Below are 14,139 nucleotides of genomic sequence, written 5' to 3' on the forward strand. Positions count from 1 at the left end.
TTGCACATGGTTACCTTCGCCGTGGTCATACCTAGTCGTGGTCGTCGTCGTCGTCGTCGACGTCGTCTCCATCGGTGTGGAAGGTGTAGCAGGAAGCGTGACTCAAATCATTCTCTTCTTCGGTCTGCTGTGGGTTGTGCGGAAATGTAAAAAGTTGCATTCGTCCGGTGTGGTGTCTGCTGTCGGAGCACTGTGGAAGGTCTGTTTGCATGACACCGGGCAAGCTGTCTGGACTGGACTGAACGAACGGACGGACAGGCACAGGCCACTAAAACCGGGATTCGCTTTTTACTTGCTACAAAGTTACTATCTGCCCCATCTATGTTTGTTCATCTACGCGATGTGACGAATGGGAGTTTAGTGCACTAGGTTCACTGAAAATGAAGAATCGAGGGGAATGGCGAAATAATTTCATTATCGTCGGTTCATAGAGATGGTTGAGAGTACAATGAAGACTTGAACAAGCTTGGCTTAGCGAAGGCGGCGTGAGCAAAAACTACATTTCCACATGATTTTTTTAAGATTCCGTAAGCTTACTATTTCTTCATGCATTGAGGCTGGACCAAATATCTAATCTGTGCCCATGGAGATTTATTTACAACTAGTGAATATGAAGGCGCCGTGGCGCCCGTCAGCAGTTTGCTCTTTTTTCACCATTTTTTTGTTTTGTTTCAAGAATATAACCATCAATATTGTGTTTTTCTTGACATACTGCTCCCTTTGGAATTGAGCCTGCTTCTCCAATTCGTATTTTGTGTGCACTTTTGGATAAAACTATATTCGATTAATCCCTCTCCTAAAACTGCATGAAAAAATGTTGGAATCAAACACAAATTAATAAAAAATGCACAATAAATTTTCAATAAAAAAAACAGAATTAAATATTAAGCAATGAAAACAATGTAATAAACATGTTTGCAATTATCATAAAAAAGTGCTGCCAAGATTTTTTTTTGACAAACATATTTGAAAATTCATATTAAGAAAATATAGAAAAAATGTTTTGAAGAAATTATCATATAATCCGTTAATAGAAAATTAAAGAAAACAAAATGCCGAATGGCACATGATAGATTAGAGAGACGTTAAAAAACTATGCGTGCAATAGACCGAGAAATCGCTTGCTGTCCGAACTCGCTAACGCTCGTCGGACTAAAAATAAGGATAACATCTCTGTTTGCATTATACCGAGCAATATCTTGGATCTGCGGTTTGCCTAGAACCGAACCGATGCAAACACGGCGCGTCGGATATCGGAAACTTCGGCGGCCTGCTGCCGCCTTGTTTCCTCAATCCTCTATATGCGGCTTCGCCGCATGTTCCCCAGCGGTTGTAAACAGCGTAGAATTTTTAGTTTGACATAGTTCAAATTAGGAATCACCTAAGGAATTATAGGTAGAATCCCCGATGGAATAGATAGAGGAATTTCTGATGGAATTCCAAGAGGAATCTCTAAGGGTGCATCCATTTAGTACGTCACGCAAAATTTTAGACCCTCCGTACCTTCGAACGGGTTTTTCATATGCAAAATACAGTTAAACCTCCATGAGTCGATATTGAAGGGACCATCGAGTCGATGGCATCGACTCATGGAAACATCGAGTCGTGGAACAAAAATCCTTTGGGAAGCTTTTTTTGGGGGGGTGTGGCCATCCTAGTAAGCCAGAAATTATTTTTCAGTATGAAAAAAAAAATACCTCCATGAGTCGATATCGAGTCAAGGAACATCGACTCATGGAGGTTCGACTGTACATTGCTTGTCACACTTTCAGTACCCACCTCCCCCCGCCCCACCCCATGAGCGTGATGTACTTTATGGATGCCCCCTAAAAGAACTTCTGCAGGAATCCTTGAAAGAATTCGTGAAGTACAGGTCGGACTCGATTATCCGGGTGACTCCAAAATTATTTCACCCCGGATAATCGAATCACCCGGATAATCGAGCCATGCTTCTTTTCATTTATTTTTGATTTTCTTCAATCAAAACCTGTTCCTTAAACATAGAAGCTTACATACATGACGTTGTAGTGCCTAAACTTAACGTCTGGTATAATTATAACTATGTTTTTTAAAAAGGAAATTTTATCTGAAAAATGTGAAAAAATAAAAACAATTTTTAAATAGGTTAAATCTTATTTACAGGTGTTGTATTTGATGTTTATAAAATTTTTTGACATATTATAATCTAAAAATTTGTAAACAAAGCAAAAACAAACTTTTCCCCGGATAATCGAGCCATTTTTTCCGGATAATCGAGCCCCGGATAATCGGGCCCCCGGTTAATTGAATCCCCGGATAATCGAGTCCGACCTGTAATCCCTAATCGAACTTCTATAGGAGTCCATAGCGGAACTTCTGTAGAGATCTGGCTAGGGGCTTTCGAAGCAACTACTGTATGAACTCCTATATGTATCACTGAAAGAAGTTCTTCGCTGACTGAACTCCTGGAGAAATCACAAAATCCTCCTGGATGAGCCTCTAAAGGAACTTCTGGAGAGATCTCTGAAGAAACTCGTGGAGAAATCTCTGACTGAAATTTAAGAGGAATTTTAGAAGAAATTCCAGGAGCAATACCTGAAGGAACTCGTCAAATAATCCTTGAAGTGACTCCTGGAGGAATCCCTGAAAGAGCTCCTAGACAAACCCCTGAATCATGTCCTGGAGTAATCTCTAAATGAAGTCCTGGACTAATCCCTTACGGAACTCCTTAACTAATCAGTGGAGGAACTTCTGGAGATATCCCTGATGGAACCCATGGAGCGATCACTGAAAAATTCAAGATAAATCTGATTGAAATTTAATAGGAATCATAAACAGAATTTCAGCAGAATACCTAGGGAGGAGTCCCTAAAGGAACTCAATAAATAATCCTTCCTAATCCCAGAAAGAGCTGCTAGGATTATCTCTCAAACGAAACTTTAAGGAACTATTGGAAAACTTTTCAGGAGGAATCTCATCTCATCTCATCTCATCTCATCTCATCTCATCTCATCTCATCTCATCTCATCTTATCTCATCTCATCTCATCTCATCTCATCTCATCTCATCTCATCTCATCTCATCTCATCTCATCTCATCTCATCTCATCTCATCTCATCTCATCTCATCTCATCTCATCTCATCTCATCTCATCTCATCTCATCTCATCTCATCTCATCTCATCTCATCTCATCTTATCTACCCTCTACCCTACCCTCTACCCTAACCCTTTACCCTAACCCTTTACCCTACCCTCTACCCTACCCTTTACCCTAACCCTACCCTCTACCTTAACCCTCTACCCTAACCCTCTATCCTACCCTCTACCGTACCCTCTACCCTTACCCTCTACCCTAGCCCTCTACCCTAACCCTCTACCCTACCCTCTACCCTAACCCTACCCTCTACTTCAACCCTACCCTTTACCTTAACCCTCTACCCTAGCCCTCTACCCTTACCCTCTACCCTACCCTCTACCCTACCCTCTACCCTACCCACTACCCTACCCTTTACCCTAACCCTACCCTCTACCCTAATCATCTACCCTAACCCTCTACCCTACCCTCTACCCTAACCCTACCGTCTACCCTAACCCTCTACCCTACCCTCTACCCTAAACTTCTACCCTAACCTTCTACCCTAACCCTCTATCCTACCCTCTACCCTAACCCTCTACCCTAACCCTCTACCCTAACCCTCTACCCTACCCTCTACCCTAGCCTCTACCCTAACCCTACCCTCTACCCTAGCCCTCTACCCTAACTCTCTACCCTACCTTCTACTCTTCCCTCTACCCTAACCATACCCTCTCCCCTAACCCTTTACCCTACCCTCTACCCTACCCTCTACCCTAACCCTACCCTCTACCTTAACCCTCTACCCTAACCCTCTACCCTAACCTTCTACCCTAACCCTCTATTCTACCCTCTACCCTACCCTCTACCCTAACCCTCTACCCTAACCCTCTACCCTACCCTCTACCTTACCCTCTACCCTAACCCTACCGTCTACCCTAACCCTCTACCCTACCCTCTACCCTAAACTTCTACCCTAACCTTCTACCCTAACCCTCTATCCTACCCTCTACCCTAACCCTCTACCCTAACCCTCTACCCTACCCTCTACCCTAGCCTCTACCCTAACCCTTCCCTCTACCCTAGCCCTCTACCCTAAACCTCTACCCTACCTTCTACTCTTCCCTCTACCCTAACCATACCCTCTACCCTAACCCTTTACCCTACCCTCTACCCTACCCTCTACCTTAACCCTCTACCCTAACCCTCTACCCCAACCCTCTATCCTACCCTCTACCCTACCCTCTACCCTAACCCTCTACCCCAACCCTCTACCCTAGCCCTCTACCCTAACCCTCTATCCTACCCTCTACCCTAACCCTACCATCTACCCTAACCCTTTACCCAACCCTCTACCCTAACCCTCTACCCTAACCCTCTACCCTACCCTCTACCCTAACCCTACCGTCTACCCTAACCCTCTACCATACCCTCTACCCTAACCCTCTACCCTACCCTCTACCCTAACCCTCCACCCTAACCTTCTACCCTAACCCTCTATTCTACCCTCTACCCTAACCCTCTACCCTTGGTCATCATCTCAATACCAAGCACTTGTTTGCAAATTTTACCAACTTGCATGCAAGCATTACAGACAGAAGGACAGATAGACAGATAGACAGATAGACAGATAGACAGATAGACAGATAGACAGACAGAAGGACAGATAGACAGATCAAGGCTATTCAATTAAGTAATTCTAAAACTTAACCTAAAAGGTGGTCCTACTCGTAAGGGTTGTTAAAATCAATTAGTTAACCATTCTGGAATCATTATAGCGTACATACATCACAAGCCAAGGGGTGCTTACTTATGTTCGAATCGTGCAGCGCCAATGCCTGAGAACATGGAGCCTTGGGAAATTGCGGACGAAACTCACTGAATTCCCCCTGAGCCTCCTAGAGATCTCCTGACATGCACATTAGGCCCCCTCGAATACCCTTGAAATCCCCGAGACTCCCTGAAAACCCCTAGAATCCCCCTCAAACACCTATAAACCTCTGAAAGCCTTCTGATCCTTTTTGAATCCTCCTGAAAATACCTAACCCCCCCCCCCCCCCCTTTCCTGAGACTTCGTAAGACGCCCCTGAAAACCCCATTAAACCATCTGAGACCCCTGAAACTCCCTGTGACTAGCTTTGATACCCTTTGAACCCCTGGTACTCATCGAAATAATCCTAAAACCTGCTGAATACTTCGAGATCCCCGACAACGTCTCTGAAGCTCCTCTGAAATTGCCGTTAACGCCGTCTAATAAAACCCTAAAATTTCCTAAAAACAACTGAAACCCCTAAAGCTCATATCCTCCTTGAAACTCTTCCAGAAACTTTGAAAGTCCTCTGGTACCCCCTGAGCTACCCAAAATCTTATGGGTGTGAACTTATGCAAGTTTCATGGAACACCCCAAAACCCTTTTTGAACACTATGAAACCCCTGAAGTAGCCACTCTCTGACCCTCCTTTTCTGTTTCTTAATACTCCCTAGAAGTCTGCAAGTATTTAAGAGAAATTTTCAGGGGAACTACTGAAGAAATCTTGCAAGAATTTCTAAGGTAAACTTGGATAAGAAGTGCTACAGAAGGATCGTAAGAACCCGTGAAGAAACTGTTGGAAAGTTTCCCAAAAAAAACAGAAAAACTATTCCCGAAACAGTTTTAGGAAAATTTTGATAGGGTTTCCGAGAAATTCTGGAAGTTATGCCGCGAAGTGCTTTCGCAGAAAACCCGCTAAAAACTCCTGCAGAAATTCTAGAAGGAACTCTGATACAAATTCCATGAACAACTCTCAGAAATCCCGGAAAGAACACGGAAAAATCCCAGAAAGAACTCGAGGAGCAAATCAAGGAAAACCCCTGGATGGAATCTTGGGAGAAACTCCAGGACAACTCTAGAAATAAACTTCGACAAACCTGCAGGAATTCAAAGAAAAGTAACGGGAGAAATCGCAGGAAGAATTCAGACAGAATCTGCGTAATAATTTAATGAAGGAATTGCGGTAGAATTCCAAGAAAAAATCCCGTAAGGCCGCCTTTCGCAAACTATGGGTCGCGACCCATCAGCTCCTTAAGAAATACACGCGTCGATGAAGAAATTGGCGAAAGGCTGCCGTAAGGAATACAAGGAAGAATCCTGGATAAAAATACGGGAGAAATCCTTATTTTCCTCCAGGAACTCCTTCAGGGATTACACCAGCAGCTCGTTTAGGAATTCAGGGAATTCCTCCAGGACCTTCAGGGATTCTTCCAGGAACTCCCTCAGGGAATACAGCAGCAGCTCGTTTAGGAATTCCTCTAGGAACTCCTTCAAGGATTACTCCAGGGACTCCTTCAGGGATTCCACCAGGAATTCCTTCAGGGATTCCTCCACGAACTCTTTCAAGGATGCCTGTAGGAACTCTTTCATGAATTCCAGCAGGAACTCCTTCAGGGATTCTTTCAGGAACTCCTACAGCGATACCTCCAGGAACTCCTTCAGGGATTGCCCGTGTGGCTTCCAGCTTAGAATAGCACTACGGATAACATGTTCCGGGGTAAAAGTCCATCAAACAGGTAACCCCAATCCAAAGTGTCAGGCGACCCGTGCTGAGGGATGAATGGTTGAGAGGGTTTGCAATATGCTCGATCTTTAACGGAGCCCGTTTGGGTTGCGTTGCGGAGAAGGATCTACCCAACCGAACCCTAGTCCTAACTGCTTCCAACTAGTGGAACAGCATAACTTAGTAATCAAAGGAAAACATTTTGGTCCTTATTACATTTCACACCTTGTTGAAAGTGATAGGTCTCGGTTTTAGGAGTGGCCGAGATAGATCTTGAAACAAGGACAAATGGATTAGTATTCCTAATCTTTTATTCGGTGTTCACAGTTTGAAACAGTAAAAACTAGGGTTCCGATTGGGGCAGTTCAGACTTTAAACATGTCAAAAATTCAAAGCTCCCATATGTTCATTGCAATCCTTGGTGCAAAACTAGAGTCCTGTCAAATTTTCAGTCATTTCGGTGGTGATTTAATGGTGGCCCAAAAGCAAAATAGGTTTATATGGGAATTAGGGTATTGGTTCCCTTATTAAGCATGTGGCTCCCATTTTCATCCTACGAAAAACAAAGGATTGAGGCACTGTTTGTTTTGTTTCTTATTTTTGTATTTTTTGTTAGAAGTGAGCACCCATGAAAACAAAAAGAACGGATTCAATCGGTGCCGTAATCGCTTGTTTTCGAATAGGATGAAATTGGGAGCATGAGATTACTGATGGCACACAAACCCTACTATGGAGAATTAAAAAAAAAGGTTCCCCGCGCGGAACTTATCAATCAGAATCCTCTCTTGCGAATAAGTTGAAAATGACTTCTGTAACAAAACCGAATCTATCTATCTATATATATATATATATATATATATATATATATATATATATATATATATATATATATATATATATATATATATATATATATATATATATATATATATATATATATATATATATATATATATATATATATATATATATATATATATATATATATATATATATATATATATAAATGCAGTGGCATACGTGGGACCGCGCATAACTTGCGAACGGATGGTGCGATTTGGATCGTTTGAGTTTTGTTCTGCTAGTTTTCACCCAAGGAAGGTTTATGAGACAACATGGAAAATTGAGAGTTTTTTGAAAATCGGGTTTTCGTGCATTTTGAACGGGGACTTGGACTAGACTAGGGACTTGAAACGTCAAAAAACGCAGTAAGCAAGACAAAGTTTGCCGGGTACAGCTAGTACTTTATGTTTATAACTTCTCAATGGCGATAAAATAATACGACATGCGCTATACAAAGGACACGGGATATACCACAATAGATCAAACTTTGGTCGCAGTGGTTTATGCTCCGAACCAAAAAAAAATGATTCTACTCAAAGCGTTAATTCGTCATAGACGTTCTTGTTGCCGTCACCAAGAACTTTAGCAATTAACTGGGATATAAAAGTGGGCGATGATAAAAACATATCGATGTGCTATCTACAAAAACTGTCGGTGTTTCGTCACGCACTGTCGGAACAGCGATTGCCGGTAGGTAGTAGACCTTCCTCTTAAAGAGAAACTCTCACCGTCGATTAGAGATACCTGGAGCGCTGGTGCTCGCCGATTCTCTGCCATAGAAAGACGTTTTTGCCCCGATGAAATGCGGCATAGGAGTACAAACGGCTCGGTCACATATAGGAGGTTACCCCAGTATTTCCTGCCTTATTATACAGTAATTGGCCCAGAATCGTCGACAACGAGTGTTAGTTTGGTCTTCGAAGGCTCATCTAAAAGCAGAAACCAAATCTCTCTGAACGATCTTCTCCTTACTGTAGGCCTATTTTAACCATATATGAATCATATATTTCATGATACGCACAGTGATCAACTTCATTTTCACCGGTTCGTCATAAATGCGGTCGTGGAAAAGATATTTCTCCAGATTCTAGTTCATCGCAATGACCGAAGCCTACATCGGATTTCCTGAGGAAATCTGTGAAACCGTGCCATGGAAGATCTACCATTTGAATACTGCTACGTTGATGATTTCCTCACTGGAGCCACCACTGTCGAAGCTTTGCTAGAAACCAACAAACAGTTATAAATGGATTTTTCGAATGAATCGGGTTTCCTCTCTGAAAGTGGAGCGCTAATCATCCAAACATTCTGGAACGTATTCCTGAAGATAAAACGTTGTTGTAAACAATTTTAGATTCAAAGCTTCAGAGTTTTAGAATATTTCGAAGATGACGAAGCATACTGCACTTTCGGAGATGTCCAAGCGGTTAGACCCGTTGGGCCTTGTAGGTGCAGTGATGATAAGCGCAAAGACGTTTATTCAGCAACTATGGCAGGAGAAATTAGATTGGCATGAAGGTCTTCTAGAACCTTTCCAATCAAGATGATTGTCCTTGCGTGCCTCAATAAGTAGCAGATATTCGAGTACTTCTATAGGTATTCGGAGAAAACGAGAATAGTTTGAGCTGCATTGTTTTGTTGGTGCTTTTTCCAAAGGGTATAGAGCTTGTCCGGAAGTGAGTCCACGATCCTTATCAGTAATCACGCGTCGCCCCAGTAAGCGGCAATTCTACTCCACGATTGAAACTCTGCGTAGCCATTCTCGGAAATCAACTGGTGGATAACATTTGCAAAACAACACAATTTGCGTCAAAGATCACTTCTTGATCACACTCGTCTTGCGTACTGCATTGGATCAGCTCTTCGTAGTCCTCTTTCCGTTTGACGAAAAGCTTTCGCCAACTGGAGTGGAAATCAAACCCACATTCCGAGGCTTACGAAACGGCCAGATGACTGACGCCCTTTATCGTACGACCATGAAGCCCACAAAAAGGCCAACATATGTCGCTGGCAGCGAAGATTGTAGACAAGAATCTTTATAGCTTCTAGTTTCCAGCGCCGGGATATGAGACGACACGATCACTTGTATTCAATCCATCGTCTGTGCTACTCTCGGTTGTCAAGTTTCTAAAACGGGCAGTTTATGGATATCTGGAATATTAAATAATTCGATGGAAACTAGTAAACTCTGGAGAAAACTTGTGATCTGAAGTACTCTTTCAGTGATTACTATTTCCTTCAGAGATATTTTTAGGGATATGCTTGGAAATCGATTGATAAATTGTTCCATGAATCTTCTGAGGATTTCTCCTGAACTTCTACAGTGTATCAAACAATTGTCCGTACAGCATTTTTTTGGTCAAAATAATTTTTCATTTAAATGTTTATAACTTTTTCATACGTCAATCAAAAACGCTGAAATTTTGACCATTCATAAACCATATATGTAGTTTAGTAGGTCCTGTATAAAAATATTACATCCAGAGAGTTTAAAAAAGTGGAAAACACTTGGCACTTTTATTGATCAAAATATGATAAATAATCAAATAATACTCTGAACATATACAGATTTTTCATATTTATGGTAGTGAATATCAAACCTCAAACGAAGCTGCATATGAAAGCCTTAGAAATAAGCTGTAACACAAAAAAAAATGAAAAAGTTTCAATGAGTACATATTGAGATATAATGTTATAAAAATGTGTTTGAAAATCTTATAAGTTTTACTAAAAGTTCTATAACTTTCATTAAACTTATTCGATCTCGCTCAAAATTTAACCAATGGAGCTTCAATATATGGTTTATGAATGGTCAGAACTTCAGCGTTTTTGATAGACGTATAAAAAAGTTATAAACATTTGAATGAAAAATTATTTTGACCAAAAAATGGTTGTACGGACAATTGTTTGATACACTGTATGTAGGAAGATTTCTTGTATGAGTTACGGAATTTTTCTTTGGATTTCTATCGCAATTCCTTTTTTGATCTCTTACGGGTTTTGTCACTGACTTCTTCCTTTAACCCTCGAGCAGTCGCGTCTTTGACTACCTGCAGTGACGCCGCGCTCACGCTGTGTACCACATGTGTGCATTTTTCATGGTGCGTGTACTCAGTACATGACGCGACCGCTCCCGGGTTAATTTCTCCCGCAGCTTTTCCTTGGATTCCTGAAGGTTTCTTGGAGTTTCTTTGTAGAGTTCAGGAGTTTCTTCCAAGAAACTATCCAGGACTTTTCTTGATTTGCTCTCAGAGTTCTTTCCGGGATATTTTAGCGTTTTTTTCCGGGATTTCTGGGAGTTGTTTATAGGATTTTCACCAGAGTTCCTTCTAGAATTTTTGCAAGAGTTTTAGCGCGGTTTCTGCAAAAGCACTTACCGGGTTATCTTCCAGAGGGTTCTATGACAAAAAGTCGAAGTTCAAAAGGTCGAAAGTCATAAGGTTGACGGTCAAAAGGTCAAAATGTCAACTAGGATAAAATGGCTACTGCTGTTTAAAGGGAGAATATGTTCTACAATAAACTAGTACTAGGTAAACTATTACACAAAGCCACATCTAGGAGGTTTTAGAAGCATTTAGAGCGGTTCCAGGGGCCATCGAGGGCGTTTACGTGGTCTCAGTGCGGTTTTAGGGGGTTTCTGGGGATTTTCAGAGAGATTTTAGGGGATTTCAGAAAGTTTCAGGGGCTCTCATGGGTATCGGATGTGGTCTCAGGGGCGTGACAGGAACACACGAGGGCTCAGGGGGAACTCAGTGGATCTCAGGGACGCCATAGGAGGCTCGAGGGAATTTCAGGAGGTTTCTAGAGATTTAAGGGCATTTAAAGTTTAAGGGGCGTTTCAGGTTGTCTAAAAGGGTTTCAGGGAGCTTCATGGGGTGTCAGCGTTTCATACACACTCAATCCTGAATTGCCTGTTCAGCACTTTTTTGACGAAAATAGAACAGCAGAACTATTTTGGTAGCTTCGGTAATCGATTTTACTGAAGCTCAGTACACCAACTGTCAAAACCTGGTGCAAAAGGTAAACAATGCAGTATAGCTGTATACGGCTGTTCTATTTTCGTCAAAAATTTACCGAACACGGTATTCCAAATTAAGTGTGTAGGGTCTTAGGAAGATTTAGGGCTGTCAAGGGATTGGAGGATGAGTAAGCATGGTTTGGAGGGTTTCTGGTGTATATTAGCGTTTAAGGGGGTTCGAGGTACGATGTTGGAGGTTCTGAATCGGTCTGAAATGCCCATTAAACTTCTTGATAAAGTCTTATTCTCTATAAAACAAATTTTAAACTCCCTAAAAGCTTCTTGGAATACCCCTGAAGCCCACCTTAAACACGTTGAAATTTTAATTTAAGCCGTATTTCCTGAAACCCCTCAAAACACCCCTTAAACCTACTTCTTTCAGGGTACTCTGAAAGCCCAGGAAACCCCTTTGCCGGTAAAACGGGATAAGATCTGTCAATGTAATTATTATAATTTGTTTATCGACTGTTGGAATTCACACAACTTTTGGTTTGGCATGAAGTCATTCAAATCAGAACAGATTTTGTCAATTTTTTGACGTTTCGGCGCAATGTATTTTACCTTCTTCTGGGAATCATAGAGTTCTTTTTTTGTCATGGAATAGTTTGGGTCAAAATATATTGCGTCAAAACGTCGGAAATAAGACTAAATCTGTTTCCTTCTGATTTGAATGACTGCATGCCAAATCAAAAACTGTGTAATTAGTAGTGAAATCCCAAAGAGGGACACCAAAAATAATTCCGGGATAATTTTCGGTAGGGATTATGGGAAAACACTGGAAACAACTACAAGGAATAGCCAGAAGAACCTAAGAATGCAATCGTGGGTTGTCCAATAAAAAATATTAATATTAACTCCTGAACAAATCCCAAAAGGAACGCTGAATCAACCCCGGGAGAAACCTTTGAAGAAAGGCTGGGATAAACTCTGTAAAACTCTGAAAGAGAACTTCAAGAGAAATCCCGAGAGAACCTCTTGAACCTCTAGAAACTCTAGATAAAAGCTCACGAGATTTTTTGTTTAAAAAATTGCATGCAAAATTCCTGCAGTAAACCCGTTCGGGATCGTAGGTACGATTCCGCAAAATACCTCTGAAAGAAATTGCGGGATGAACTGCTACAGAAAACCCATGAAAATCTTAAGAAGAACTTTAGTAGAGATCTCAGGAATAACTACTGGGAGAAATATCTGGAAGAACTTTTGAGATATGAATTGCAGAAAATAATTCAATGATATCGCCGGAAGAAACTCTAAGAGAAACCTCGCGACAACACCTGAGAAATATCATGAGAAAAATTCCTGTGTAAACTTTAAAAAAAAAACATCGCGCAAGGGACTATACTTAAGAAAGGAATCGTACAAGATCTCTTCAAGAAACCAGACAAAATCGATTGGCACTCAGGAATCCTGGAAGGTTTGCACGGAGGAATTGCTGAAAGAATGGCTGAAATCTTTTGAAAATTCGAGTAGGATGTGCCAGATTTCTCTGAAGACCTCTGAGAGGACATTAATATGATTTTTTGTTTCAAATCTGACTATACATGTCAATGGTTGCTCCTCCGTGATTGATCTGAGCTGGTACCAATCGCACTGAGATCCAAATGAATAAGGGCTGGGACACTCCACTCATTCTCAAAGTGCAATTTAATCAGCTCATACATTTTGGATCAATAACGGCGCCGATGGGAGGTCTGGGAGTCACCGTTGGGTCGGTGATACGATCCATGGATAGGGGGGTTGTTTATAGTGTTCGTAAGGTGATAGATTGTGTGGTGAGAGGACATTAATGTGAAATGGTGAGAAAAATGTCGTGAAAGGGAGGAATCTTTTGAGAAATTCTGGAAGGCATTTCAAGAAGTATCCCGATGGAATTGTTGGAGAAATCCTTGTGGGAAATTAAACTCCCAATTTAACTCCAAGATTCATCCCCGTCCACCTAAAATTTGCAGCCTCTTCTCAGAGTTGCGGGAATGTGTTCTTGATTTGTGAGCTCTCGTTTTTTTATTCAAGTACGAATATTCAGATTTTTCTGGAGTAAAAGCGGGAAAAGCGTTGATAACTTTATATCGTTGCCAACGTTTCAATTCTTAGGTTGGATCTTCCTTAGAGCTCGATCTGAGATCTGAGAAAGATCCAACCCAAGGATCGAAACGTTGGCAATGATATAAAATTATCAACGCTTTTCCCGTGGCTGAAAACTGGAAAACCCCATTGTTGAAAACAATCGCGGTGGGCACTGATCTTTCAGCAGGACAAATAACAACACTCAACTTAATAAATTGTCACATGCTGCAAAGCTACAATTATTTACTGTTCAATTACAAAATATAACATTATACAATATAAAAACACTCACAACTTCAGTGATTTTCACATTGAAATAGAAAGTTGGTTTCGATGCGCCCGTGCAATCACTTGTTTTCACTATGTTTTGGTTATTGATAGCACGGGAGCTTGACAGGTCTCAGACAAAAACACATTTACTTTAATCCGAAAATGTACGACAAGTGTTGCGAGAGATGAAAGTGGAAGAGGTACCGACTCTTACAGCAAACACATACTTAATTTGGTCAGACAAATGTACAGGGGTTCGCAAGACGATTCTCACGTAACACTCCATAGCTATGTGGTCAACTCTGTAAATTTTACTTCTGAGTAGATACTACAAGTAGTGAAGTTCGCTACTTTTTAT

The 14,139-nt window shown here is 41.3% G+C and overlaps 1 protein-coding gene across 1 annotated transcript in view; it reads right to left on the bottom strand.

Annotated features, from left to right (window-relative positions):
• The window catches only part of LOC109402049 (carbonic anhydrase-related protein 10), a 451,175-nt gene that overhangs the window by 142,505 nt on the left and 294,531 nt on the right, over nt 1-14,139 (bottom strand). The gene's annotated exons all lie outside the window — the stretch shown is intronic.

The sequence above is a fragment of the Aedes albopictus genome, chromosome 1 (assembly GCF_035046485.1).
Source record: "Aedes albopictus strain Foshan chromosome 1, AalbF5, whole genome shotgun sequence".
NCBI lineage: Eukaryota > Metazoa > Arthropoda > Insecta > Diptera > Culicidae > Aedes > Aedes albopictus.